Raw genomic sequence first — 26,711 nt, forward strand, 5'->3', positions numbered from 1 at the left:
CTATTTTCAAAATGGTTGACAATCGGGACAGTAAATCTCTCATTGTAAAATGGGAAAACTGAATGCTGTACTGACATTGCAGTCTGGGGATCTTAAAAAAATATCTCTGTGACAAATCAAAAGGGCATTGTAGAGACATTTATTCATTCAGTCATTCATTTATTAATTTGGTCCGGTAGCCAGTCAGCGAGTCAATAAGTTTGTGCGAGAGGCATGTGCTGTAGGTATCGTCTTTTGGATCAGATCTAAATAGGATATCGAAAACCACATGTAACCCCCCTTTTTTCAGGCTAACCACCACATTGAAGTTATTGAAGTTCAATAGTGCTTTTATGTTTTATTTCATTCCAATTTTTTCCAATTTTTGCACACAAAAAAAAAGCAACAACAACAACAACAACATCAAGAAAGTAAGTGAATTACACACCTGTTTCTAAAAATCAAAATAAAGAGTAGATTTTATTTGCAGTTTTTTAAATTCCTTTAATAGAAAATTTTTCGATCCCCCCTCCGCTCTCGGTCTCTCCATAACCCTTAAAACCCCGTTTCACTCCACTAAACATCCCCTCTCGTAAGCAGAGTTCGTCTGAGGCGCCCCTCTGACTTTAGACTTACCTTTACCAACACCGTAGCTGTAATACACAACAAAGCTGGTTGTCGTCTCCGTTTCGTGTTCGTGCAGTAGCTTCTCGGCTGATTTTACTTCGGGCACGAGACTGAAAGTCTTAAAGATGATATGATTCGAAGATACACGAAGAAGCTGATACCAAGATAGAGGTCATCTTGAGGAAAATTACCCTCCAAAAAATTGTTTCGATTTGATTTTCCCGCACTTCTTGCTATGTACTGACTGAGTTTGCGCGTCCGAATTGCGTAATTATCTCGCTTGTGATCTGCTTGACTTCCGTTTGCGGCCCCAGGAATACGGCCTCACAGAGATAGATCAGCGGAACCCGACCTTGATTATATGTAGTGACCCTTGGAAAAGAATCCACTGATGATAAACAAGAAAGAGGAATTGAAAACTGTCTGTTACAAGTTATTTTTTAATTGCGTGACTTTGATTTAGCTTCATACGCACGCGTGATTGATATCGGTGCCATCGAGTCACGTTCATTCGACACGTTCTTAAGTTTCAAGCATAGTTTACTCTGAATGGAACGTTTCTCCGAAAGGAAAGTTTGTACAATTCATGCAAATGTCCCAAGGTTAGATCGATTTTTCTTCCTTAAATTGCACCATCCGCCATGTCGTTTGGGCAATTTCGCCGACTACGGCCGACAAGTTCACGAAGGTGATCGTGACACTCGGTCCCAGTCTCAAAACGAAGAGGGGCCTTCTTTTTTATCCCTTCAAGGAACTTCCGTATGATTGAGGCACAACCTTCATTATTGAAGCACCAGCGAAGGTCTGATAAGATGGTGTCTTTCGGTGATTATGAAATTTACTTACTCTTTCTTCTGCTGGTAAAGTTTTACGGGTCAGGTAAGTATGAAATTTATTCTTCCGTGCCAGTTTAGGCTTAGAAACCGAAAACGCTCTCCATTACAGACATGATGACTAAACAAACCCAGGAAAGAGTTGCCATCTGTACCTAAACTCTCTTCCTTGCCATCCATCACTCATCATTTGGAATAGTTTTTAACAATTTTTCCCCTCATTATTGGTTCAAATAATGACCTCAGCAAGGATAATTGCTGCTAACTAAGTTGAGTGTGATTTTTTCTCCAGGCAGCAATCATGTAAAGAAACTACATAATGCACTTGGATGGATAATTGAGCTTTTCTTTGCTCAATTACCAACATGTATGAATTGTCTACTGACTTGACCAGTTTTTAGCTTTATGCACATATAGTTGTGGCACCTTACACCGTTAGTTATGGGCTTCTTATTTTTGTGTATATTTAGAAAAAGGTAAAGTTTTACTAGGACCAAAGTTTTTGAAATGTGTGTATACATTTGTGCTTATAATGTATGTACTGAGATTTACTCCAAGCTAAATTTGAAAAAAAATTGATTTGTAATGAACTGCACAAATTCTGATAGCGGTTTTCCTCACAAGTGAGAAATGAGCGTCTGACCAATCACAAGTCATAGATCAAATGTTTGACTAGTAGAAACAGTAGTATGGGTTTTTTTGCCTTTGTGGTGTGGGGGCTTGCCAAAGTGAATGGGAATGAATTTCAGCAATGTTTGCTGGGTGCATACAACTGTAGAATCATGACTTCAAGGTTGAAAACAAGAAGTCAGCTGTTGGCGTAAACAAGTTAAATTAATTTATGAAGATACAATGTCAGAGAAAGCTGGATTTCATGAAAATTGGTGAAAATCACTCTGATATCACCTCATGTAAACTGATCACAATCTTTGTCAACATCTTTGCTTTGATCAATTCCTGACATTCACAATCTGAGGAACTAAAGTGGAATCTCCTCCAAAATGGTACAAAAGATTTAAATTTCTAGATTCTGACTCTGGTAAGAAAGCATTACGGTCCACCTTTGCCATTTTATTTGTGCTTATGTGAATGAGCAAAAATTTATGTTTCAAATTGGCACTATAATTCCCATGGTGTAAACAAAAGCTTTTCAATCATCTAATTTATTCCTCATTTTTGTCATTGCTTTGTTCCCAGCAGTAATAAAAATGTCCATTTTCTGCATATAAAATACACACAACCCACAATTCCTTACATTACTTAAGGTTTGCATGTAAGATTTTTGTAGACAAAAACTTGCCTGTTCCACGCTCATTGTTTTATTCTTCACATCTTGTAAATATAAACCACATGCACTCATTAAATATGAACCATCTATATTTCCTACATTTCCCAACCATATTTAACCATTTTCAGAACTATTTTTTATTTTTTGTGAAAGCTGCTTTGTTTATTGAAATTATTTTCTCTTATTCTACCACAGCAAAGTGGGAAGTCATTTTGTTGTTGTGCGATTTTTTGAGCTGAGGTGAATAGCTGGTGGCTAACCACCAGTGAGCTTGACAATAATAAGTACATGAAAGAACCAATCAAAATGCATGTAGAATTCAGCTTATTATATAAAATATAGGATGCTCTTAAAACTGCTGGCTCGTCTTGATACAGGTCATCAACACAGTTGAAACAAAATCTGGGAAATGCTTTTTTTATTTACAGAATTTATAACAGAATTTGAAAGACCTGAGCAATTACTGGATACTTAAACAATTATTCGTTGACGGTGAAAGGAAGATCGATAAATAATATCCACTTCACCTCTAGCAAATATTTCTTTATTCTTATTCATTATAATGTTATTTTACCTTGTAAGGGCAATGGAACATGCTAAGTATACCTTGGTTATACACAGTAGAACAGGGCAGAAATAGGGACAGAAGAGATGCATGTGGTCTTTGATTTTTCCCCAATTTTTAGGCATGATTTTTCAGCAGTGAACTTTAAAGCCCACAATAATTTTTTCCTGGTCATCAAGAACACATAAATGGTTTCTTTAATTTCTGTTGTTTTCTTCTTTCATGTACATTTGATGGGTAGGATGCTCAGATGTGACCATACAACTTTTCAAAAAATAGAAGCCAAAAGACTAGAAAATGAAATGAGTGGAATAATAAATCCCTCATTCAATGGTTTAACATATATATAATATGTGTGGACATTTCTACTTTCCATTTTCCACCTTGATAAAGTTCTCCTTCAAAAATTTCTTCAAGTGTACCACAAACTTTTAAATTTTGGAAATTCACCACTGAACACAGTCTGGAAATTAAAGAAAGTGCAACTTGTCAAAAATGATTTTCACAAGGCACAAATAGTTGCACAATTCTGTTATTGAACCTTATTTCTTAGCAACAGAAAGTATATTTTGAGCTGATTGATATCAGTGAATGCCAATGTAGTGTATATATTTACTCTTATTGTTGTTACTGCTTACACTAAAAGTGCCTCTGTGGTGGACTCTATGTAAGCCCTTCTTCCTAAATATTATCTTTATGTTACTAAAGGGCTGAGAATATTATGTTTATGGTTGTCTATTTTAGGGGGTGTGGATGTGAAAGTCACTCAGGAACCTTCTAATCCAAGCTATTTTAAAAATGGTAGTGATGCCAAGCTAGTATGGGACTACACTGATCCACTTAATGAGACTCAAGGCATCATCTTCAGCGCTCTGATAAAAAGTAAATATGTAAAAATGATTTTTAGGAACAGTCATGGTGTCCAAGAACATCGTGATATTCCTCCATCTTATCAAGGAAGAGTTAAAATTGAAGGAAGAGCAACCCTGGTTATCAAGAACATCAACCCTGGAGACAATACCAAATTTAAATTTGAAACGTGGGGAAGTCAGCATGAAAGTAAAGTTGAGCTTATTGTGGCAGGTACGTCTTGCAGACATAACCATTAATAATGTAACACAAATCAAATTCATTCAACTCATGTCTCATATTTCTGAGATCTGCAAAAAGGAAACATTAACAAAAATTTGTGCAAACCTTTATATGCAGGGCTGAAAGTGGCTGTCTAACCCAACTTTTTGGAACAATAGTGCTACTTTTATATGGCATGCAACGCTCAAGAAAAGGAGAAAATAAATTCTACCGTTTACTTTGTTGTAATTCTCATGAGAAAGAATTCAAAGAGTTATTGCTTTATTCTTCTGGCACCAACTACTGGGTTGCTCTGTTATGCATAGATAACTATTATTAATATGAATACTAAGATTTTCTCTTAGCAAAGCTGTCAATTAGAAATGGCCAGTCAAAACTAGAAACAATCCAACTAGTTCTATGATTTTGTTAAATCAGTGAAGGAGAATATTGCATGACCAATCACAAGCAGCATGTGGAATTAATTTGGTGTGGAAAAAATGGCAGTGCTTTTCAAGCCTTTTAAAGGGACTCGCCAAAGGGAATGAAAGTCGACATTACGCCTTTCGCTGCTTTCTGAGTATTAAGATCTTCTAGGTTTACAGATATAAATTTAGTCAACAGAACGGTGACTTCCTCAAGTAAGTTCTTAGACTAAGGAGCAATCCGAGACTTAGATTTGATTTATGCGCTGGAGCAAAATTCTCTTAAAGTTATGGAAGCAACAAATCAACAAAGTCTATAATCCAAGCTCTTCATGTTCTTTGAAAGACGTTGAGCATGCAAACAGAAAATAATGCAATGATGATCAACAAGGCCAGGTAGGAATGCTGTTCCTAGAAGATGCTGTTAATCAGGGAGGTCAGTTCAACAGCTCTAATTTTATTGCTTACTTTGGTTGCTCCACCGAGAAACTGGCTGAGTTTCGCAAAGAGCCTCAAGGGACTAAAAGTATTTCAAATTTCAAATTAGAGTATGAATCATTTTTTTGAGCTTATGCAACCTAAACTTTTCAAGAAATGTTCGTGTATGAAACAGAAGCGTATAGAGTTCTTTGAACAGACTCCTGAATCTTCTCTCTGAGTGTTTTAAATTTCATTTTCGAACACAGTATCTTGGATGTCCTAACAACGTTATAAGTACATGGAAACAAGTGTGATATTAAGTATGTAACTTCTTGGCCATTTAATTGTGATTCAAAGTTGAAAACCTTTGCACGAATTCAGTCCGACTGCAAATTGAGAGCAGGTCTCAGTTCTTGAATAAAAAAACCTTTCATAAAGTAAGCAGTCCAATTTGTTCGAACTCTTCTTTAAAACACTAAAATTCTTCGTAAGATCCCTCGAGGCCAAAGAGTGCTTGTTGCGAAAATGCCTGCCAATCGATGGAGTCGATTTTCTGTGTTCTTGAACATGTTGATGTAGATGCATGGCGCCGTGTAAATTAAACCAACATAACCTGCATCGTATAGGTCACATTTAATTAATGTTGTAAACAACGGTCGTGTGGCAAAAGACGGATTTGCTTTGGGCTCCCCCTTGATCCTCTATTGGCCTTTTTTTTATATCAGCATTGAGGATACTCATAACATCGATAAATTAAGTGAATTTCATGCCTTTATAACGCGCGGTGTTTAGGAATCATTAATTAATCCCGTTTGTATTTGAGGTGGTGTGGCCTGTAACTTGAGCAAAATTTTGATTCCGTCGATATCTGTCCTATAGAAACGGAACACATCGCTGTCTTCATCTCGAAATTTGAACATCGTCTATCGGTCGTGAGAACAGTTTTAACGGTCAGCAATTCGAAGCTTTTGATGTATAAGGTTGAAACTGAATACAAATGTTACGCGCGACATTTCAGGAAATGCTGCTTTCATAAGAGCAGTTTTGCTTCGTTCGTACTTTTTATTCACGCATAGCGTTATGTGATAATGATTCGCCCCAGGTATGGTAATCCGGATTCCGGAATCCAGGAAATTTTTGCTTGTGGAATCCGGAACACTGGGCATTGGAATCCAGAATCCCGCTGAAATCCATTTGCTGAAAATGCATATCATCCGTATCAACGGTTTTCATGCGCATCCATGCAACCACGGTCATGCTGCAGACTACGCAGACCGTGCAGACCATATAGAACGCACTTTGTACGCTGGAGAATTTTGACTATTACAGCTCCCGAGACACTGACAAAATCATCATGACCTATCCCCCAATCGACTTCGATACCGACATAGCTAAAGTTCCTTACTAGCCATTAATGAGTCTTCTGCTCCGATTCAAAAACCTTATTTCCCAATAAAGTTCGGGCTAATCCCCATGAGCTCCAGAAACTTGAGCCTGCGATTTTGTTTTGTTAGGTAATGAGAGCTCGAAATAACCTCGTAAAATTTCGTCATTTGGTGTCCAAAAGAGTGCAGTCCACTCACGTGGTCAATAGGTATGCAAATTTGGAGTGACAAAAGTCATTATTTACATAACAAAAGCGTTAAAATCCCACAGTATTTGCTTGGGACACCAACATGGCGACGGACCGCACGTTTCCAATTACGATAAACTTTGAACAAAGTTATATATGGATACCTAAGGGAGCTGGGAGAGGTCTATTTCTAAGTCGAATTTTCGCCATTTAAACGTAAACCGCTTTCTTTGATATTTGGCATTCGGAATAACAAATTTGAAGATTTCATAAAGCATCCTATCTCAGAGCGAATGAAACAAGATATTACTAGATTTTAGGGTCGAACAACATTTTCTAGAAAAGAAAGTAGCGGCGGGCCACGTAATGTGACTTGACTTAGTTAACCTTTTAAAGAAAAAAGGAAATATAGAAAGGAGAATCTGTTATTCTTGGAAAATTACCGTGTAAATGCAGATCTTTCGCGATTTTGCAAAGGTTAAAATACATTTGAGTTGTTTGAACACCGTTTTATGCGCTATCTCATAATGGCGAATATCATCGCCAGTTACATAGAGGAAAACAAGCTTTTCTCAGTCATAGTCTACAATTATTTGTGACATACACGAGGTGTTATAAAAATTGTATTTCAGTTTAAATTTTCCTTAATTTGGTCTTTGTTTAATAGGGAAGTTAAAAAAGGTAATTTGAGATGGAATCCGGAATCTGCAGGGGTAGAATCTAGAATCCAGCACCTCGTTTTCAACTCGACATCTCACTCGTTCGCTGCGCTCACTCGTGTGCGATCGAGTTAAACACTTGAAGAGAAATTCCATATCTATGCGAGCCCATGTATTATTCTCTATTTATTTTATTGTAATTGGGTAAATTTTAAAACTCAGTCCAAGTAAAATTTGCTAAGCCATATGAGCAATGATATAATCACTTTTACCTTTCAGAGGCACCACTTATAAACATCTCTTTGGGAGGAAAATATTACATTGAAGGATCCCCTGTTATCATAACCTGTGAAGCTTCTGGGAAACCACTGCCGGATGTAGCATGGATTAGAAATGGAGAACTGGAAAGTTCAGGGAAGAAAGCTGCATTTTTAAAGTTCGATAATATAAACAGAACAGATGCAGGACAATATACATGTCAAGCCAATAACTCAATGGAAGTCACTTCTGTTGACACAACAATTGTAGTTCACTGTAAGTATATTTTAACCTTAATTTTCTATCTCTGAATTTACTTTATTTACAGTGTGAATCCTGTTATTGGGGTTAGTTACACAAAACTGATGAATCTGTTCAAAAGTGTAAGGAAACAGAATTCCACCTCAAATCCTTTTCAGCTTTGTGTGCATCAGTCTCAAGTGCTGGTTGGCACAATTAAATATAGGTGGAAACATTTTTTACGTTATTTTGCTCTGGAGGGCGCGACAATTTTCTCATTAAGTCATTGCTTCAGTTGGACTGTTTTTAACTCAGAAAATGGCTTAAAGCCATTTGTAATTCATTGTCACAACCCAAAATTCACTCTGTTCGCCTAGCGCACAAGGCTATCACATATTCCTATCCCGTGTGAGGGCTCTGGTTGGGGCTTAATGGAAAGCTGAGAATTGGTCAAGATCCTCACTGTAAGCTGCGAAATTACACTTTTTTTAACTGATAGCTGAGATCAGCTGGTAAATGTGAAAATGGGCTGAAATTAAAACTGCATGCCCAAGGTTTTCGCTCATATTTTCATGTGTGGCGTTCGAAGAGATATACTATTTGAGGGCGAGAATCCATTTTATATTTCATTATTCGTAGGCCTTGCCACCATATACTGAATACTCGACTGTCAAATAACACAAAAGTGACGGACTCTACTATGGAGTGATTACAACCTTCATTCTTTGTTTTCATCGAAAGACAGGGAAAGGAAAGACAAATGCTGCGCTCTTGTAATTGATGCCCATGACTTTCTGGTTTAGGAGGTTGTGTAACCTGCAAGCACTGTGCCGCCCCGCTCTGTGAGATACTTAATGAATGAGTTGCCAGTAATCGGATCCTTGTGTTTGCGCATAGATTTCTGGGATCGCCACGGGGCAAACATCGCAACTCACTGGAAGGAATTGTATGGCGAAAGGTTTTTCTGACGTCTGAAAAAAAGATTTTAGAGAGAGATTATCGTTTTTTCACTGTTCCTTTATCAGAAGTGGATTAGGGTAATGCTGATTCAAGGGAAGAGTAAGTTTTTGTTTGAAAAACTATGTCATGTGTAGTAAAATCTACCTATTAACTTGTCTCCACGCGCAAGGTTTATTGTGAATTTGACATTGCGTAATGGTTTCGAAATTTAGAAAAACCATATGAATCGCCAAGGAATAACTCAACTAAGCCGTGTCAGTTTTTTGTGCGTGAGTTAAGTCTACTTCTAGCTCGGCTTAGTAATACAAAAGAGCGCTATAAAAGCTACTTGAAGCAGCAGGAGATTGAAATGGCGTGCGTGAGCATTAAATATTACTCTGGTACATTAAAGTGATAAAATACCTACACTTCTTTGTTGTGATCAATGAGAATGAATCAGCGTTGATGATTGGCTCAAGACTGTACCCTTTCTTCTGTGGCGATGAGTGATACAAATTGGTCTCTTAAGGAGCGATGCACAGCTGATGATAAGTCCACAGTTTCTGCCGGAGTTCCCGTGATCTTGCTTTCCTGACAAGATCCTTCAGGGAGTTCGAGAAGAAAAAATTGCGGCTCAAAGACCTTTGGATTTTTCTCAAACAATCTATCACTTGAACTGGGGATTTCCTCATGCTTTTTTCATCGCTCATTTTATCTTTTCAGTGGGCATTAGCTCGGTAAAAATAATTTCCATCTCCGCTGACAACGACTTCTCTCCTTTGAGGAAGTATATTTTAAAACGTAATTTGTCTATTAAATACGTTAGAAAGTATAAAAATAGGCCGTGCATGTATAAATACAACTGAAAATACTTTTAAAAGTGTTATTTCGTAGTGATTTCTGGGTAATTTTGTAGTACTTTGAGACCATTACACGATGACGATTTCAGAATAGACCTTACATAAGGAGAGAAGTTTTCTGTATTTTTTATAACATATTCCGTGTTAATTCCAGCAAAAACCTTAACTTCCAAGGTAACAACATTATCTTTCACCATGTATGATAAAACTGCTGCGAAAAAGCCATAATCTCTTACCAAAATCGCATTTTTTGGACGTCCAAACAAACCTTTCGCCATACGTTCCTTTATAGCGGGTTACAATATCTGCCACGTGACGATCCCAGAAATCTGTGCGCAAACGCAAGGATCCGATGACTGGCAACTCATTCATTGTTCCGCGTTTACATATGCGCAGGCATTTGACCTCTGTTGTTAGGAGCAGGTAAAAAGCAAGCATGGACGTTGTGCTAATCTTTAGATTTTGAACTCACCCATCAAAATGACACCAGACATGCACACGGTATAAGGTAGGGGCGAACTCGATAGGGGGCGAAAGCGGCGGATACCCTTGGATTATACCACGTATATAAAACATTTCCTGTAAAGAAAAAAAACAAGCAAACAAAAACGACGTAAATATCCAGAAATGCCATTTCGCCCAAGCCAATTGCAACGAGAACGCAGCATAAGGGTTTGTTGCTCCCGCCAATCACATTTTGGCATCAGGGTTGCTCGTACAAGTCTATTGTTACTGATGCTCTGTGACAACCTTTTTAACACGCCATATTCAATATCTGCCTCTTTACAACAGAAAGTGAGTTAAAACAGTAATTTCCACTACCGCCTCGTGATTTTTGTCGAGAGATGTCAGACCTGCTTCTATTTTTAAGTCCTGGAATGGTCTTACATCTATTGATGTAAGGAATACATGTACTTGCATACTTTGAGCCATGTCATCCTACACGTAAATTTGACATTAATGATGATAACTTAATCTGCGGACATAATCAAGATTATTACAGAAAATCATATTTCATTAGAAATGCTGAACTTTGGAACTTGTTACTATCTAGTATAAAAACAATCCACTGTTTTTCCTCTGTTAAGACCAGCCTAAACAACATTTATGTTTCAAAACGAGAAACTTATGACCCTCCTGTCTGCTATTGATATATATGTTTTTAATATAATTGCTTGGGTGATTATAGAGATGCACGCACTCTCATTGGTAGAGGAGTGCGTCATATCTCGCTGTAATCACCTTGGGTGAGGTAATTATAGCAGGAGCGCCAAATTTTAAAATGGCTCCCTTACATTTTGTTAATGTCACGCTGCAAGGGACAAATGGGAAAGGAGAAAATTAAATTCTTTAGAGTGGGAAAGATGCTAATAAGCTTGGCGTGACACTTCGAAAAGAAAGATATGAAGCTTTCCATATCTACGCGCGCCCGTGTATTATTCTCTATATAATTTGCCGGAAACAAAACTAGAACTTAACGGTTAAATAAAACATGCTGAACTAAATAATTCGAGCCACACCTTGTTTTTTGGATTGAAAATACACTTTTCCCATTGTTTTGGTACTGGAGAGGCAGGACTCTGATTTGCACTTCGAGGCCGATGGATGTTCCCCTTCGCTAACGCACACCTCTTTTTATCAAGTCGTTCATTATTGCTCAAAGACCACGTGGACTTACAGCCAGTTGTTCCAAAAGAGGGGGGCACTGAAGATTTCCGAGTTTTGACGAATTTGTATGTCTATGAAAACAGAGACTAAAGGTTGCCCTTCCTAGAAATGTAAGTTATGAGCTGTTTTACCATAGTATTCAAGCCTATGTTGCTTAATCTGGCAACTACTGTAAACAGGTATTTATAAATTTCCGGATTTTTTTTAGTTCTGGAGTGAAATTTCACGATTACTTGTCTTGAAGTCCTTAAATTACGATTATTTATCGCAAATGGCATATCTTCCGATTAATAGCCTCCAGATATCTTCTATCACGATTAATAATTGTGGTAAGTACGGCTATTAATCGCAACTGAACTCATGTGTCTTAAGTCGACATCAACTGAGACGAGTCATTCATTCGACAACATTCTCAACGACCCTCAGTAGTTACTTGCGGAATATTTTCTAAGTGCCTTGCAAATCAACTTCCGGTGTGACAGGTCGACTTTAACTGAGAAGAGTCGGTCGAATCGAGTCGATTTGACAACATCTTCAACCCCCATTTAATAGCTACTTGCGATATTTTCTAAGTGTCTTACAAATTGACTTCCGGTATGCATTTCCATCTAATGAGAGATGGTTTATCAGATTTCCGGTAGAACGATTCGCCAACTGTCTTTAACGAATGGTGGCGGTTTGGGTGTACTGGACAACCCTCATTTTGGTTGTACGATCAAATTTTCCGACTTGATGGGTTACTGTTGCAACTATTATTTTTTTAATTAGTATAGTCTACGCTGCGTGTTTTCCGCGCTCCGCTATTGAATCAGTGCAAGTCCCATTGATTAATTCAATTTAAAACAGATACCTCACGTTTTAACTTTTTGTGAAGGATTAAAATTAATTACAAACGGTTTTTAGGCCGCAAGTCAACCCATTTCGTGACCCACGGCTTTGCTTAAAAAATAATGCCCAGCTAGCTAAACGAAATTTATTTATGAAGAATGGCAACGAAGGTACGGATGACTCTGCATCTCGCGATAAGTGTTGCTATGCCCTTAGGCAGAGATAGGAAAACACGGACCGCGCTAAGAAACCATCAGATTGCGGGATTCGTTAGCGTGCCCTCTAAGAAAAAAATAAATACACCTTATTCTGGTTGCGAAGTAATTTTTCCGAGCCCTGAGAGGCGAGAGAAAATATGAGTAATGAGCAAAATTTCCGCTCGTATTATGTGTTAAACTCTCGAATAATTGATTTATTATTCCACTGTTATTTTCAGTTATCAGTGTTTTAATTATAGTATGCGAATTACATCTTACGGCCTTATCTGTGTATCGTATCGGTCGTAGAAGGTGTTCTTTCTTTCTTAAAAGTTCGCTACTTTAGCAGTTAAATTTAAAAAATTAAACAAAAAAATTAAAGTTTGGATCGTTCAGGGCGGCCAATGTGTTGCTACGTATTTTTGGCTTGTTCTAAAGTGTAATACTGTGGCATATTTTGCCGTTTTCGTTATTTTGTTTGGTAAAATGACACAGCAGTGGAATGATAAAGATCATTAATGTTCTGATTGATATGAAGTATCACCGATTATTTATTCAATTGCTTATTGTATTGACATTTATTCTTAGACCCGCCCACGATTCGAAATGTCACCACGTCATCTAAGAAGTCTTCGATTGGCCAGACAGTGACTTTGAAGTGTCTTTCTGATGGTGTTCCTACACCAACACTCTCATGGTACAAACCTGAAGGAAGTGAAATAAACAGAGTCACAGCCAGAGAAAACAAAGTACAAGTGCCACTCAGAGGTGATCAAGATTTTGGTCATTACAAGTGCATTGCTGCCAATGGACTTATTCCATCTGATGAGAAATTAATAAAGATAACTCAGATAAGTAAGTCAATGAGATCAGTGTATTTTGATAAGAAGAAACTCTATATAAGGTCAGCATTTCCTTTTACCTTGGCTCATTATCACTGTTTCAGTTGTATTAGAGGTAAAAGCCAAATTTTCTTACAAAGTATTGGACAGAGTAACTCATTCACTTCGTACATCTCATTCGATAGTTTATCTTTTAATACGTGCGGATATTTTGCAAGGCCCATGGGCGTGTGGAAAATATATATGCTTATGTTAAACCATCGAGTAAGGGATTTATTATTCTTTCATTTACGAACAATGTGTCCGCTTAGTTTTCGACATACATCCTACATCTTTATCTGAGCGTTCCGTTCGCATTTTCCCTCTCACTAGCAGCGTTAGACCTTCACGTATTTTTCGCCTTCGTTGCCCCAATGAGGTATAACAGAATATTACTGGAATTATACCAGATATAGTTAGCCTGATCTTTTAGTTGGAAATGCACCCGTATTTGTGAAAAAGATTTAAAGTAAATTGTCGACACCTTGCCCTTTTTTTGCATTAAACACGTTACAAAAGAGCTTTGAACTTCAGGAAGATGGATGACATCTTCACATGCGAGTATCCATAGGAAACTTCCTCAACCATGGACTATCAATTGTGCCTCTTTTTATGAGGCTCTTAGCTGAACTTATCCGGTAGCTACATTTATATTCATTAATTACAGGTTAACGCACTCAGTGAGTGAACTATGGGGATTTACCTGCACGAGTTCACTGACAATGAACGAGAAATTTCAATAAGCCTCGTGCGGTATTGAATATTCCGAATTCATTGTTTGTGAACGAGTACAGGTAAATCCTGATAATTCACGAGCCATAAGTGCGTTAGCATTTTTATTATTCAAACTGAATACACTGTACAAAGAAACACTGCAGTGAAACCACTATATACAAGGTAAACCAAGCCATGGTGTAATGACAACAGTGTGTTGAATTTGCACCACGGCCATTACAGCACGAAGACGATGTCAAGGAGGTAGTTTCGTCACAATCCAGTATCACGTGGTACAAATCATCTAATCAGAAAATCGGAATTCGAACAGTGTATGAAAGTTGAATAATTAGCTGTGAGAAGACGTGGACTTGCATTCATCCTTAGTGTTGTGACAAAACTCAAAATGATCTCTTCTCTTATGGCACTATGTAGAGAAACCAGGGAAAGCATCCATCAAATCAGAATCCGTCATTCAAGCAACTTCTATAACAATACAATGGACTGCACCAGCTGATGATGGAGGAAGTCAGATTATAGGATTCCAAATGATCTTACAAAAGGATGAAACTGAGATAAAAAAGGTTAATATCACCGATCCTGGGACGACAAGTTATTCGTTTCGTGGTTTGGAGAAAGATACCAACTACACAGTGAAACTGTTTTCCAGAAATTTTGTGTTCGAGGGAGATCCTACTGTATGGAACATTAAGACCAAGTTTGAAGGTGAGGAATCAAAAGTGATATCGTGACTGAGCACTTTGCACCAATCATTTTTTCGCCAACTTAGATATGTTGTGAGTAACCCAGTTTTAACAATGTTATCTGCTTGCCGCATTATAAGATTTTCGATTTTCAGCGTTTGTCCCCTCCTTAGTGGCCAGTTATATTTATTTTCTGATGTTCATGTTTCAAAATCTGTAATATGAATCAGCAACAACAACAGCCGCTGCATAGTGACCTTTAGGATAGTTGGATACATTTTTCCTAAACTCGTACTGGCCATATTCAAAAGGCCCAATAACCAACTATCCCTTTAGGAAGTGAGACAATTTCCACACATCGTTTGACTAAAGAATTGAAGTTTGAAGAAACAGGCCTTTCATGAAAATCGCTTTTAATATGCAAATATTATGGGGAAGTCTCGTCAAACAGTGTGTGCACGGCCTCAAAGAATCCTTCGTATATTTTCTTTAAAATGAAAAATAGCTTAATTTTATTTCGCAGGGATAAGCCAAACCAAAACAATTAAGGTTGCCGTTTTCAAGAGAGTTTCTTTCGAATCACATCCGGCACATATCTCACTCAACAAAAAAACTATTGTGGAAACAGGTGTGAACTTAGTAACTGAAGTTGAACATGTGAAACATGGCAATGAAGTTCGTCGCACCTGTTATCGCTTTAGCGCTTCTTCTCATAGCCTTCTCGGTTGGAAAACCTCCTGAAGAAAAAAGCTTGTTGTCTCGGCGGAAAAACCCGCGCCAGCTTATGTTTGCAGAAGAAGAATCGTAGGCCTGGACGCTCAAATGGCTCGAGAAGCGGAGCATGCGCACTCATTTTTCCGCTGCGTCATTGCAGAGTGCCTGTACTAAGTCATGCGCGATGTCAAACTTTTCAAAAGCAGAAAGTAGTTGCACACGAACTGAGATCCTTTCTGTAACTACGTGACACAAACGAATGGTGAATTGCGACGTCGTATATGCATCGGTCCTTCATTTCAGTTAAATGCCAGTAGAAGTCATTGTATCACCTTCTAAATGCAGTATTTGCTTTAGGCAATAACCGACCATCATGTTAGGCTTCTCATTATCACTTTTCGTCCTTTCAAATTATTTTGAATTCATCTCAATATTTAACTTAATTTTGCTTGCCATACACTTTCGTCTCAAAAACATCCCAAAAAATCCTCGACCAATTTACAGATTATTTAATCACTGATAATGGTTGTGACCAGGTTTGTAACAAGAAGTTGTATAATTATTAGAAATTTCACGTCGTTCGTGTCGTTGACATCATTCTAGGAGCCCCGGATGTGGTGGAAGTAGACGAACTGCCAGGTGAAACAACAGACGATACAATTACCTTAAAGTGGAAGGAGCCAGAAAGTAATGGAAAAGTTATTATCATGTATACAGTGTACCAAAGAGTAGTGACTGATGGAAAAGTGGGACGGTGGACAGAAATAAAGAAAATCAGAGATGTTTCTGTGAGAGAATTGAAAATAACATTGGAGAGAGGAAAGGTGTATCAGTTTGCTATTACTGCAACTAATGAGCTAGGTGAAAGCCTAAAACAAGAGGATGAAAATATCCAGCAAGTCAAGGCAGAAGGAAGTATGTTCAAACTATCATGCTCTAACATCACATTTCATCAAATGTCATGTAGTTTGGACGTATCCAAATTCGACATGATACTTAATGATAGTTTTTTGTTGTTTGAACGAGAGGAGGATAGTGAATGATAATTGTTAGGTCAGCAGTTTTGCCAAAACGGGCTCAAACCAAAATGGCATATAACATAATGACTAAAATAGGCATTGGAATTTCCCAGAATGTCTCGTAATTAATTCTCATCATTTCCTGGTAGGCTTCAGTATCTTCAGCTTCTAACTTCTTGACTAAAATTTCAATGCCACTGAAATTTCTGACCTCAGCTCGCATCATACTTGTGTACAATTACGCGATCTCATTGGGTGGTATTTTGTCAATTATCATTGACTATTATAAACCGTTTGAACACAAACTTGATAGTCAATGATGTGAACGAAAATTGAAACTATCATTCAGTTGTCTATCATTAACGTTCATAATCGTTTGAACGGGGCTTAAGTCATTTGCATCTTGTCGCAGTCGAGTGAACATCTCTTGATGGAAGAGAGAATAGCGAGAAATGTATGACATGGAAATTCACTGTCTGTTGCCGCTCCTTCGTTCAGTAAAAAGGAAAGTTAAAAAGTGTTGAAAAACCTTTGGGCTCCCGTCATTCTTCTGCGACCAAATCGTTATTAGGAGGCAACTAAAGAGATTCAGAAAGAATCGAAACAGCAGTTAATCTTAAGAATCTTCAGGAACGGCACCAATTACACTCCCAGCTGATGGCTGTGTGAATAATATCGAATTCAAAAATTATATTCCTAGACGGGACTTATTTATAATGACAGGGAATCGACCCTTGACATGCAAATATATTACAAAGAGATAGAGTCATCCACCAGGCGTAAATAGGGGGCTGGAATCTGAGGTCGCTACGTTGATCATTGTATCAGCGCTACTTTTTCCACCAGAGAGGTACTTTCATCCAGCTCTAAAATAGATCTGGGAAATTTCTGACAGCATTTTAGCTTCTCTAGAAGTCAAAGTTAGCAGATAACAGTCTATGCATTAGTGGATGTGCTACAGACCCACGGAGTCTCATAGTTTTGTCATCCTCAAATCCATTACATGTCAAGAATACCATTCCTTATTCTCAGTGTCTTAGGCTTCATCGCCTAGACATTGACAGTTCTGATTTTCCAAGAAATCAGAGGCAATATGCCAGTTCTTCAAAAAACCGTGGCTATCCTACTTTTGTCATTCAAGGGAATCTTTAACAACGGATCGAAAGTCGGCATTCCACAAACGGCACAGAAGGAAGAGAATGATCGTATTCCATTTTAGCGGCACAATCACGCAGTAAGACCTGTCCTTCTAACAAATTTAAATAACTTCAAAATGATCCAAAAACTGGTATATTATTTTTGCGTAAAACGGACAACTGTTTGGTCACTGGCTCTACCAATGTCATCTATTTCATAACTTGCGGTTATTTCAAAAAGTTATACTTCGGCGAAAAGGAAGACGACTAGGGGAACGATTCTGAAGACACCATCGTGACGCAAAATACAAGAAAAACAATATCTCTCAAATTGGCCTCCCATTCGTACATTTGATGCCAGTGTTCTTTGTAAGTAAAGGCTGTTTTTTATACATAAGTTCAAATGATAATTCTTGTGCAAACAAACAAACAAAAAAACGTTCATTTTTAGTCGTATTTTGTTTTCCCCAGTTCAAACAGTAAGCACAGAAGTTTACCTGACAGCGACAATACAGGAGGACTGTAGCAGACGTTCAGAAGTTGCTGCGAAATTTCCAGAAATGGTTAGATAATCTACTTGATCCATATACTGGAGTTTAAGGAATGCTGCCATGTGATTTATCATAAAAATTGAATCTTAATCAATCTGTTCTTGAATTAAATCTTAATATTTCTGTTAAAAAAATAAGATATTCTGAATGATCTTCAATATGTGACAAGCATTTGAATATACGTTTTTTTCTTGATATGTCGTTTTAGGCTTGTCAAATTGCCTTGAGGTTTGGCTGCTCATCCGCCAACACTGTGAACACCAGGTAAGGTACAGGTTGTTGTTTTACACTGAAACAACAAACGCAAACGCAAATTTGCGTTCTGGGAGGGGGGAGGAGCTTTATCTTAATGTGTTGTATTTTAGCGGTAAACTGGTTTTTGTGCTCCAGCAAATCCTATATAATGCGAGATAATTTACATTTGAAGTACATTTCCTTTAATGAACAGCAATATATCGGCACAGAATGACATGAATTAATTTTATTTACCTTGGTTTATTACATTGGTTAAATCTCAATGTATTTTAACACTTAAAAGTCACCAAAGTACAAATATGTGTGATGATACTCTTTGCTCACCTCCCCCCCCCCCTCCTTATCTAGGTGTGGCAGTGTTGTTCTTGACTTCATGATGAGGTTCACTCAAAGTGTAGTCGTCAGCAATGTTTTGATTGACCTGTCGGATGCTGCGAGGCAAGACAAATTCGAAGGTTTTAAAGTCAATCCAGACTCGATTAAACAAGTTTTAATACCCACAGATGGCTCGGAAAGCACAACAAAAGGTAAATTTTAGAAAGAAATTGTTAAATGTTTACACGTATTGTTCCGAAGATGGACTGTTTATAATTGTATTCCGTATCTGTTTAATTAAACAACTTATTCTGTGACTGATGCATTTCTAGGTTTTTGTTTTTGTCGTTGTTTTATTTCATTAAAAAAAATCTTAGAGTTAACGTTTTCCGGTCACGAACCTATGCTATGTGGTGAGAGCAGTGTATCGATCAGGATCAGTGTAAATGTTGTTTGAATGTTATTTCATCAAGCTTTGTAAAATGAATCTTTTTTAGGTCCTGAGGAATGTAACTGCCCATCTAACAACGTCTTGTTGGCCATAATTGGGGTTCTTGCCCTCACAGTCCTTCTTCTAATTATTTACATAATCTGGCTACATAAGAAAGGTAGGTAAAAAATCATAATCTGTAGAAGGTTTGGCTGCAAGATTCATTATTAAGCGAAAGCAAATTTTGACCCACATCCACATCACTGGTCTTTTAGTCCTTTCGTTCTTTTTCAGGCGCTGTAGGGAAACAGAGGTAAGAATTTGCTGCCAGCTGGATTGTGTCGATGTAATGTACCAGATATGGTTTCATCTTAATAAAAAATTCTAATCAAAACTGATGAAATTCTTAGCGTTTCATAATTATTTCTATGCTTTCTCAATTTTAGAAATTATGAAGATGAAAGAAGTGTTTGCGACGTAAGTATCAGCTAAGACATTGAGGTCATGTTAGTGTGGTCAGAAATTATGTAATCTCACTTTACCTCTACTTTCTATAAGAAAATAAACGCTTGCAGCAAATAAGAAGGAAAAACTGTGTAGTTCTACAAAAAAAAAGCACCGGCAGATACAATGAAATAGAGGATGGAAGTTTGACTCGATAAGGTCTTTGTCCTGGAATCATGTTTTAAGCCGCTCCATGGATTTTCCTTAGGTTGTTCTCGGCTCAACTGCGTGGCGTCACTTCATAGATCGTTAACTGGTCTGCTCCCGGTTGATATTTGCTTTTTAAACAATTGATTGACAATTGCCGTCATATTTTCTTGATGCCTCATTTTCTAAACGTGGGTTTAAGAGCTGAGTACAGCAGGAGTTTTTTCGTGGGTTTATTTGTCAAAAATTGCACTACCAATCGACAATCTTCAAGTTGCAGTTTGTAGCTTCGGCGAATATGCTATGAGTCTCGATCACTCCACTGGACATAATAGTTTCAAAAGCAGAGAACAAAATGTTAGTAGTAAAAAAAGTTAGCAATAATAGGGACAAGAGATTATAAACTTTTTGTCATCTCTTGTTTTGAAAGAATATAAACGTTTGTCAAATAAAAATGAGTAAACTGATTTTTATAACCAATGCTATGTTGGTTCAATAGAATGAAACAGGATTAGTAGATATCACACCAAGTCAGCCAGATTCAAGAAAACTCACCCAGCCTCATGCGGAATACATGGATCTCATAGAAGTCAACAAAGATGATAGAAAAGCACAAAGTACCCCTCCAGGTGCTGATTACGTGCCTCTTCATCCGTTAACACGCTGCTGGGAAGTTCCAAGACATCACGTGACCATAGAAAAAAATCATTGGTAAAGGTGCTTTTGGTCAGGTTGCCAAGGGAACAGCAGTAGGACTTCCAGGGAGTCCTGAGACGACCACAGTGGCTATTAAGATGCTTAAAAGTGAGCTCTTGTACTGTATATTGAATGAGTCTTGGCCTACAAACGTTCAGGAAATGTTACCGGGTTTACGTAATTTTTTAGCTATTTGCCTTTCATAACTTATGTTGTTATTTCGACATTATTCCCGTTAACCAAATTTTACTCCTTGTTTTTGACGCTCCAGCAAACGCTGTTGAATCGGACAAGAGAGATCTGATGAAAGAACTTGACACAATGAAGCAGCTGAAACCACATCCTTACGTCATTAAACTTCTAGGATGTGTTACGGAGTCTGGTATGCTTTGGTTATGCGCGTCTAATTTTGCTGTACACATTTTGCTTGTGATTAATTGAGCACAACAAACAACCATCGCATGAGGTAATTTTATCTTGTTTTAGCCAAGACAGACGTTCCTGGATTTAGTGATAGACTAAGACCGAATATTTGCCACTGAACAGATCATTTTGTTGTATAAGAGAGAGTAATATATTAACTAAATTGTTTAATTTCTTCAGAAGAGCTGTTGGTTTTGATTGAATATGTGCCTTTTGGGGATCTGCTGGGTTACCTGAGAAAGAGCCGTGGATTAAAAGACACTTATTACAAAGACCCGGATATCAAACCGCAAACAAATCTGACGTCACAGCAGCTGATGAGGTTTTCTTGGCAAATTGCTGATGGAATGAGTTACTTGTCCGCAAAATCTGTAAGTTAATTAAAAACACAAAAGACAAACAATTCCGAAACCTTCTTGTAAGGTCTATCGTCATGTTAAGCTCTGTCTTGCATAGAATATTATGTCTTCTCAAGATCAAGCCCGGGAGTTGCAAACGTATCCTTACCGTCTTGTTGAGGTTATTTCTTTAGGGTCGAGAACCTTCCCAATTTTGAGTTCATCATATAAGTCTTATTTCAATGTGAAATAAAATATTAGGATTTTTTTCTCGTGTAGGCAAAGGGAGAGACGTGAATGAATAGGATCTTTTAAGACATTCAGCGTAAACTAAGTGAACAACAAATATATATTTTAGTGACAAGGAAGAAAAGGAATTAAAACTTCAAATTAAAAAATTCATCTTTTGTTGCCAAACTGCTACATTACAGAATCCTATTTCTATTAAAATCTTAACATAATCGTTCTTTAAAATAACTACGTTTTGCAGACATAAAGTAGTTTGCTTCTCTTTGGAATATGGAGTAGATATTGTAGTAGTTTTAATTTTCTGCCATCTGGGAGAAAAAGAAATACGCACACCATATGTTGCTAGATATTTCTATTTTCCTATCCGAACCATTTCATTTCAGTTCTTTTTCTTCTGCAATCGCTAATTTTTGCTGTTGCATCAATTCTTTCCAAGATCATTCACCGAGACCTTGCGGCCCGTAATGTGCTGGTTGGACAAAAGGAAACGTGTAAAGTGACAGACTTCGGAATGGCCAGAGATGTGCAGCAGGAAAATATTTATGAACAAAAGACTAAGGTAATCAAGAAAAAGGGGAGGTGAGGGCGGTATTACATATTGTTCAGTTTAGTGATCTTTCACAATCATTGTTGTTTTAATGTTGCTATATTACTGATTTCGATCATGAATTCCTTGGGACCCTAATGAAAATATTATCCATGCGTATACGAGTACAACTTTAAATATCACTGTCTTTGACTAGTCGCTTCCTATAATTCTCGAGCTGTTTCACAAAGTGGTATTTAAAATCTTTAGGGCCGTCTTCCCGTGAAGTGGACAGCTTATGAGGCCTTATTGTATGGTAAATATACCACCAAAAGTGACGTGTAAGTATACCTGATTATCAACCGTAGCAATTTATCAACAAGTTTTATCATTTTTAGTCAGGACTTGAATTCTATGCTTTGTCAAAGAATACATTTATTTTATTTGCCGTATATACTGTTTATGTCTATAGTCACTTAATTTATATTCGTTTGATTTGTCTTTCTGCAGATGGAGTTATGGAGTTTTGTTGTACGAGATTTTCACCATAGGTAACATCGAAAGGAAGTTTATGAGGCTCTTAATTAAACAATGTATCGTGTTCAGTTAGACAAACGTAATATGCTTCCCCATGCAACCTCAAACTCCATCAACTGACACAGGTGATGTTTTAGTGAAGGTCTTTTTTTCGTCACGTTTATATTTCGATGGTCTTGTGGTTCTTCCAGGCGGTTCACCTTACCCACGAATGGATGGAAGAAAAATTGCGAACTTACTCCAGGATGGATACAGGATGCCTAAACCACAACACGTCGATGAAAAATTGTAAGTTTTCTTTGTTACCTCGTTCTCTCTCATTGTACAAGGATATGCTCTTTAAATCTCAAAAAGATCACTTGAACAATGCCAGGTATCAAATCATGATGAAATGCTGGAAGAATGACCCAGATGCAAGACCAACTTTCACTGAATTGAAAAATCAGCTTAAGGACATGGAAACCCTACACAAGGTCAGAATTTTGATCAATATGAAAGTTTCTTTTCACGTAGGACCGACTGGCTTAGGCTCAGCTAATTAGGGTTAAACTTAACAGCATTGAGCCTAAATAGCGTAGTAATATGTACTCATCTTTGTAATTTTTACGAAGTTTGCATTGCATCTTTTTGTTATGACACTGAAGCTAGTACTCCACGAAAAACATCAAAGAAGTGAACAAGAATGTCTCAATGACAATTAATACTTTATGGTTATTTAAAAGATCATAGCATGATTGCAAAACTGCATTGAGACGCACAAAGAGTAGCAGATGACGACGCCATAAAATACTTCCTCCTTGAATTTGTTTTTGTGTGAAAACCTGACCACTCATGAGGATAACCACTTAAAACTTTTTTAATGATGCTGATTATTATATTATTTTCCTCTGCAGAAGCTAATCGACATGAAAATGTACGACAAGCAGTTGTATGCAAACGTCGAGGATTTAACAGTGTAGTTAGATACACGTCCACGGTGTATGACTGGCTAACATTTTGAACACTTCGCCTAGACAAGTTTCAGGGATTAATCATCGTTTCCTTACACGCTTACTTGGTAGAAATAGCCATGTTGCGTTTAGCAGTTAGGCTGGAACGCTGTAATTCAATTGACTTCATATTCTTAAACGCTGAAACGCTTTTATAAGTTTACCTATAAAGGTTACTCTCATTTTCTCTTTAACATATTAAATACTTACATGTATGCCTCGACACAAGCGTTTCAGTTCAGTTTATTTTCTGGCTCAATTCTTAGGTGATGATGAGATCTCGCTCTAAAAGCCATAGTTGTGTACAATTTTAATAAATTACTTAAACATTTTGCTGCAAAACCCGCTTGTTTTCAGGAAAGCTAATCGTGCGCATAAATTGCTTTCCCCAAGACCGCCTTTACTTGCGATACCAACTCGAAATACTTTTATACGGAACTCTCATCAAAATTATACTTGACACATTACTTCTGCAAGAAAGTTTGTTGTTTGGCCTCAGTAATAGGGCGATAGTTTTCGCGTACTAGATACTAATACACAACGAAACTGGTCGTAGATATGGGTGGAAGTCTTTTTTTCCTGGATAAGTTGCTAATGTAATAACTTTAATTTTTTTTATATAATAAAAGTGTCGAAAAGTTCTGTGTTGACTCTGTCTACATGATGATGCCGTACATGAGTTCACATATTTCTCTCCACGACATTGATCTAACATATCTAGACCCATCTCTCTAGATCTCTCCTTTGAAGGAAGGACAAAACCAAACCAAAGTAACAGAGCTTCCAGAAGTGCAAAAAATCGCTTGTATGTGTTTCAGGAGACTTACATCCAAGAGACCATGTTCTCCGGTCACTCTCAGTAGAGGTTAAGAGTCTATCAATCTTACATAATTATAAACTAGGTTACCTTTTGGTCAAAACCCTTCTTTCCTCAGCTGATATAAATAATTGCACTAGAAACAGTACCTAATATCAAAATAACGCTCTTTCAGCCTGGAGTAGAGGATACCTGAGGAATAGTCTTAACATTCAAATGAAGGAGAGTTTAGCGTCTGTTTGGAAATATTCCCTGACGTTATTTTGTTTTTTGAGGCAAAGTGATGCTTCAGCATACAGAGGAGAGGGGGTGAAATGGAGGGGGGGGAAGGGGGGGGGGTGAATTCACCTAAATTTTTATATATAATTTTTTTGAAGGTTTTTACTGAGAAGAAAATGAGTTTTATCTTAACATTTCTGCAAATGTCGAACTATGTCAAATTTGCCATTCTAAACGACATCACGAGTCCACCCCTGATGCAAAGATTGTCATTGGTGAGCTAAGTTGTAGAGGGATAAGGTAAGTTTACTAAGGATAATTACTATACTGCTTTTAGGAGTCGCTTCTTGGGAAGAATATTACACGTTGTATGATAAGGTGGTTGGGTTTGTAGGAGTATCATAAGTGTTATTTCCGTCGGTTAAATCATACCTTAACAGCTGTGTTCAGCAGTTAACAATTGATATTCTCTTGCAAAATATCCAATCACAACGAGAACCCTAGAGAGGGTCTCTAACCTCTTCTCTTGCACTTCGATAGGGGTGTCACTTAACTTCTGAGATTTACGCTGCTAGTCTTGAATCACTTAGATTGCGGTTCTCTCGAGATAGGACATAATCAACTAACAAAATAATTAGTAACCTTTTCAGCTATAAAATAGTTGGCATTCAGCTTTACATAGAGATAGAAACTATCAAAAGGCGTTTTAGTCCAAACTGATTTAAGGCCTACTCTGATTTCGCTTTACCACTCATTCTGCTTTCTGTCGAGAAAGAACGTCATAAAATTGTGGCCGATTATCTACAACAATTTCTGAGAAGAATATCAATATTTCATTTTTGATCATTCTACAAACCCAAAAGGTCTACACCAATGCCTTTTATTAAATGACTCTGTTCACTTGTGTTACGTTGTCAAGTGTGCAGAAAGTTTACTTGGACATTATACATACAATATTCTTACATGTTCCTTTAATTTTCCTTTTCCTCCAACGCGAGATGCTTTCTCTGACCAGAGGTCCGGTCTGTTGGTCATCAATACCATACATTTGTCAAACACGGTGGTTTTTCCTTCCACCACATTCTTCGCTGAAACGACAGCTAGTTCTAAAATCGCAACATGAAAAGCGATGCGACCAAACGATGTCGCACTGAATTATTGGACCTCCCGCCAAATTGAAAGGATCAAACCCTTAATTTCATTGATACTGAGAGGTCGCGTTCATACTCTTCACTAAACTCAAACGGTGCTGTTTTTGATTTTTCTTTTTTTCATTTTTCAAGTCATGAAAAATCGTTCTTGAATCCTCATTCTCAGCAGTATATGACTGCCTGATATGTTATTTATAAATCAGTATCAGCATGACCATGCATACTAACGTAAACAACGGAACAGTATGTGATGTTCTGGAGGGATGTTACTAAAAAACGATAAACTATGAACGAGGAAGGAAGAACGGAGAACTCGGTCTTTGGAGTAATCTGCTAAGACGACAAATTAAGTTGTTACTGAAGCGTTTTGACTTAAAATTTGACTTCAAAAGTTTAGTTTCAAGACGATAGAAATTGCAGGTGAGCTAGAAATCGGGTATTTGCATTAATTGGAGGATCAATCGTTCCGCCATTTATCCTTTCTAAAAGCGCCTGGATGAAGTAATTTTTTAATTTATTTTTTTTTGGAGAACTCAAACAAAGACAAGAACAATAATTAAATCACTTTTGGTTCGCTTTTACATCAGGCGATCAAGTGGGAAGCCTTTGTTTTACCATAGTCTTGAACTACTGGTAATCGTTGATACATAGGCTGTGCACAAAACTATAATTTGACTATACATTTATAGCCAATACCAATCCTTACACATATGTTAGTAGCTAGGATCAGAGGAAAAAATATTATGATTGTTACGTTTACCACAAGAAAACTTTCTCTGGGTTACTAATTAATTATTTCAGCTTCACCTCGTGCTCTTACAAAGTGGGTCTCATTAAGACACTCGTTGATAGGGCCTACGAGGACATTAACAATCTTACTGATATTTTAAAAAAGAATATTTTCCCTGCTCATTTAATCGAGAAGATTATAAACCGTTATATCACTGGGACCCAAAACAATCATCA

General features: G+C 37.4%; 1 pseudogene; it reads left to right on the top strand.

The window, feature by feature from the left end:
- Nucleotides 1-1,345: 1,345 nt before the first annotated feature.
- On the top strand, nucleotides 1,346-24,156 carry LOC131772987 (uncharacterized; annotated as a pseudogene).
- The last annotated feature ends 2,555 nt before the right edge of the window (nucleotides 24,157-26,711 follow it).

The sequence above is a fragment of the Pocillopora verrucosa genome, chromosome 6 (genome assembly GCF_036669915.1).
Source record: "Pocillopora verrucosa isolate sample1 chromosome 6, ASM3666991v2, whole genome shotgun sequence".
Lineage (NCBI taxonomy): Eukaryota > Metazoa > Cnidaria > Anthozoa > Scleractinia > Pocilloporidae > Pocillopora > Pocillopora verrucosa.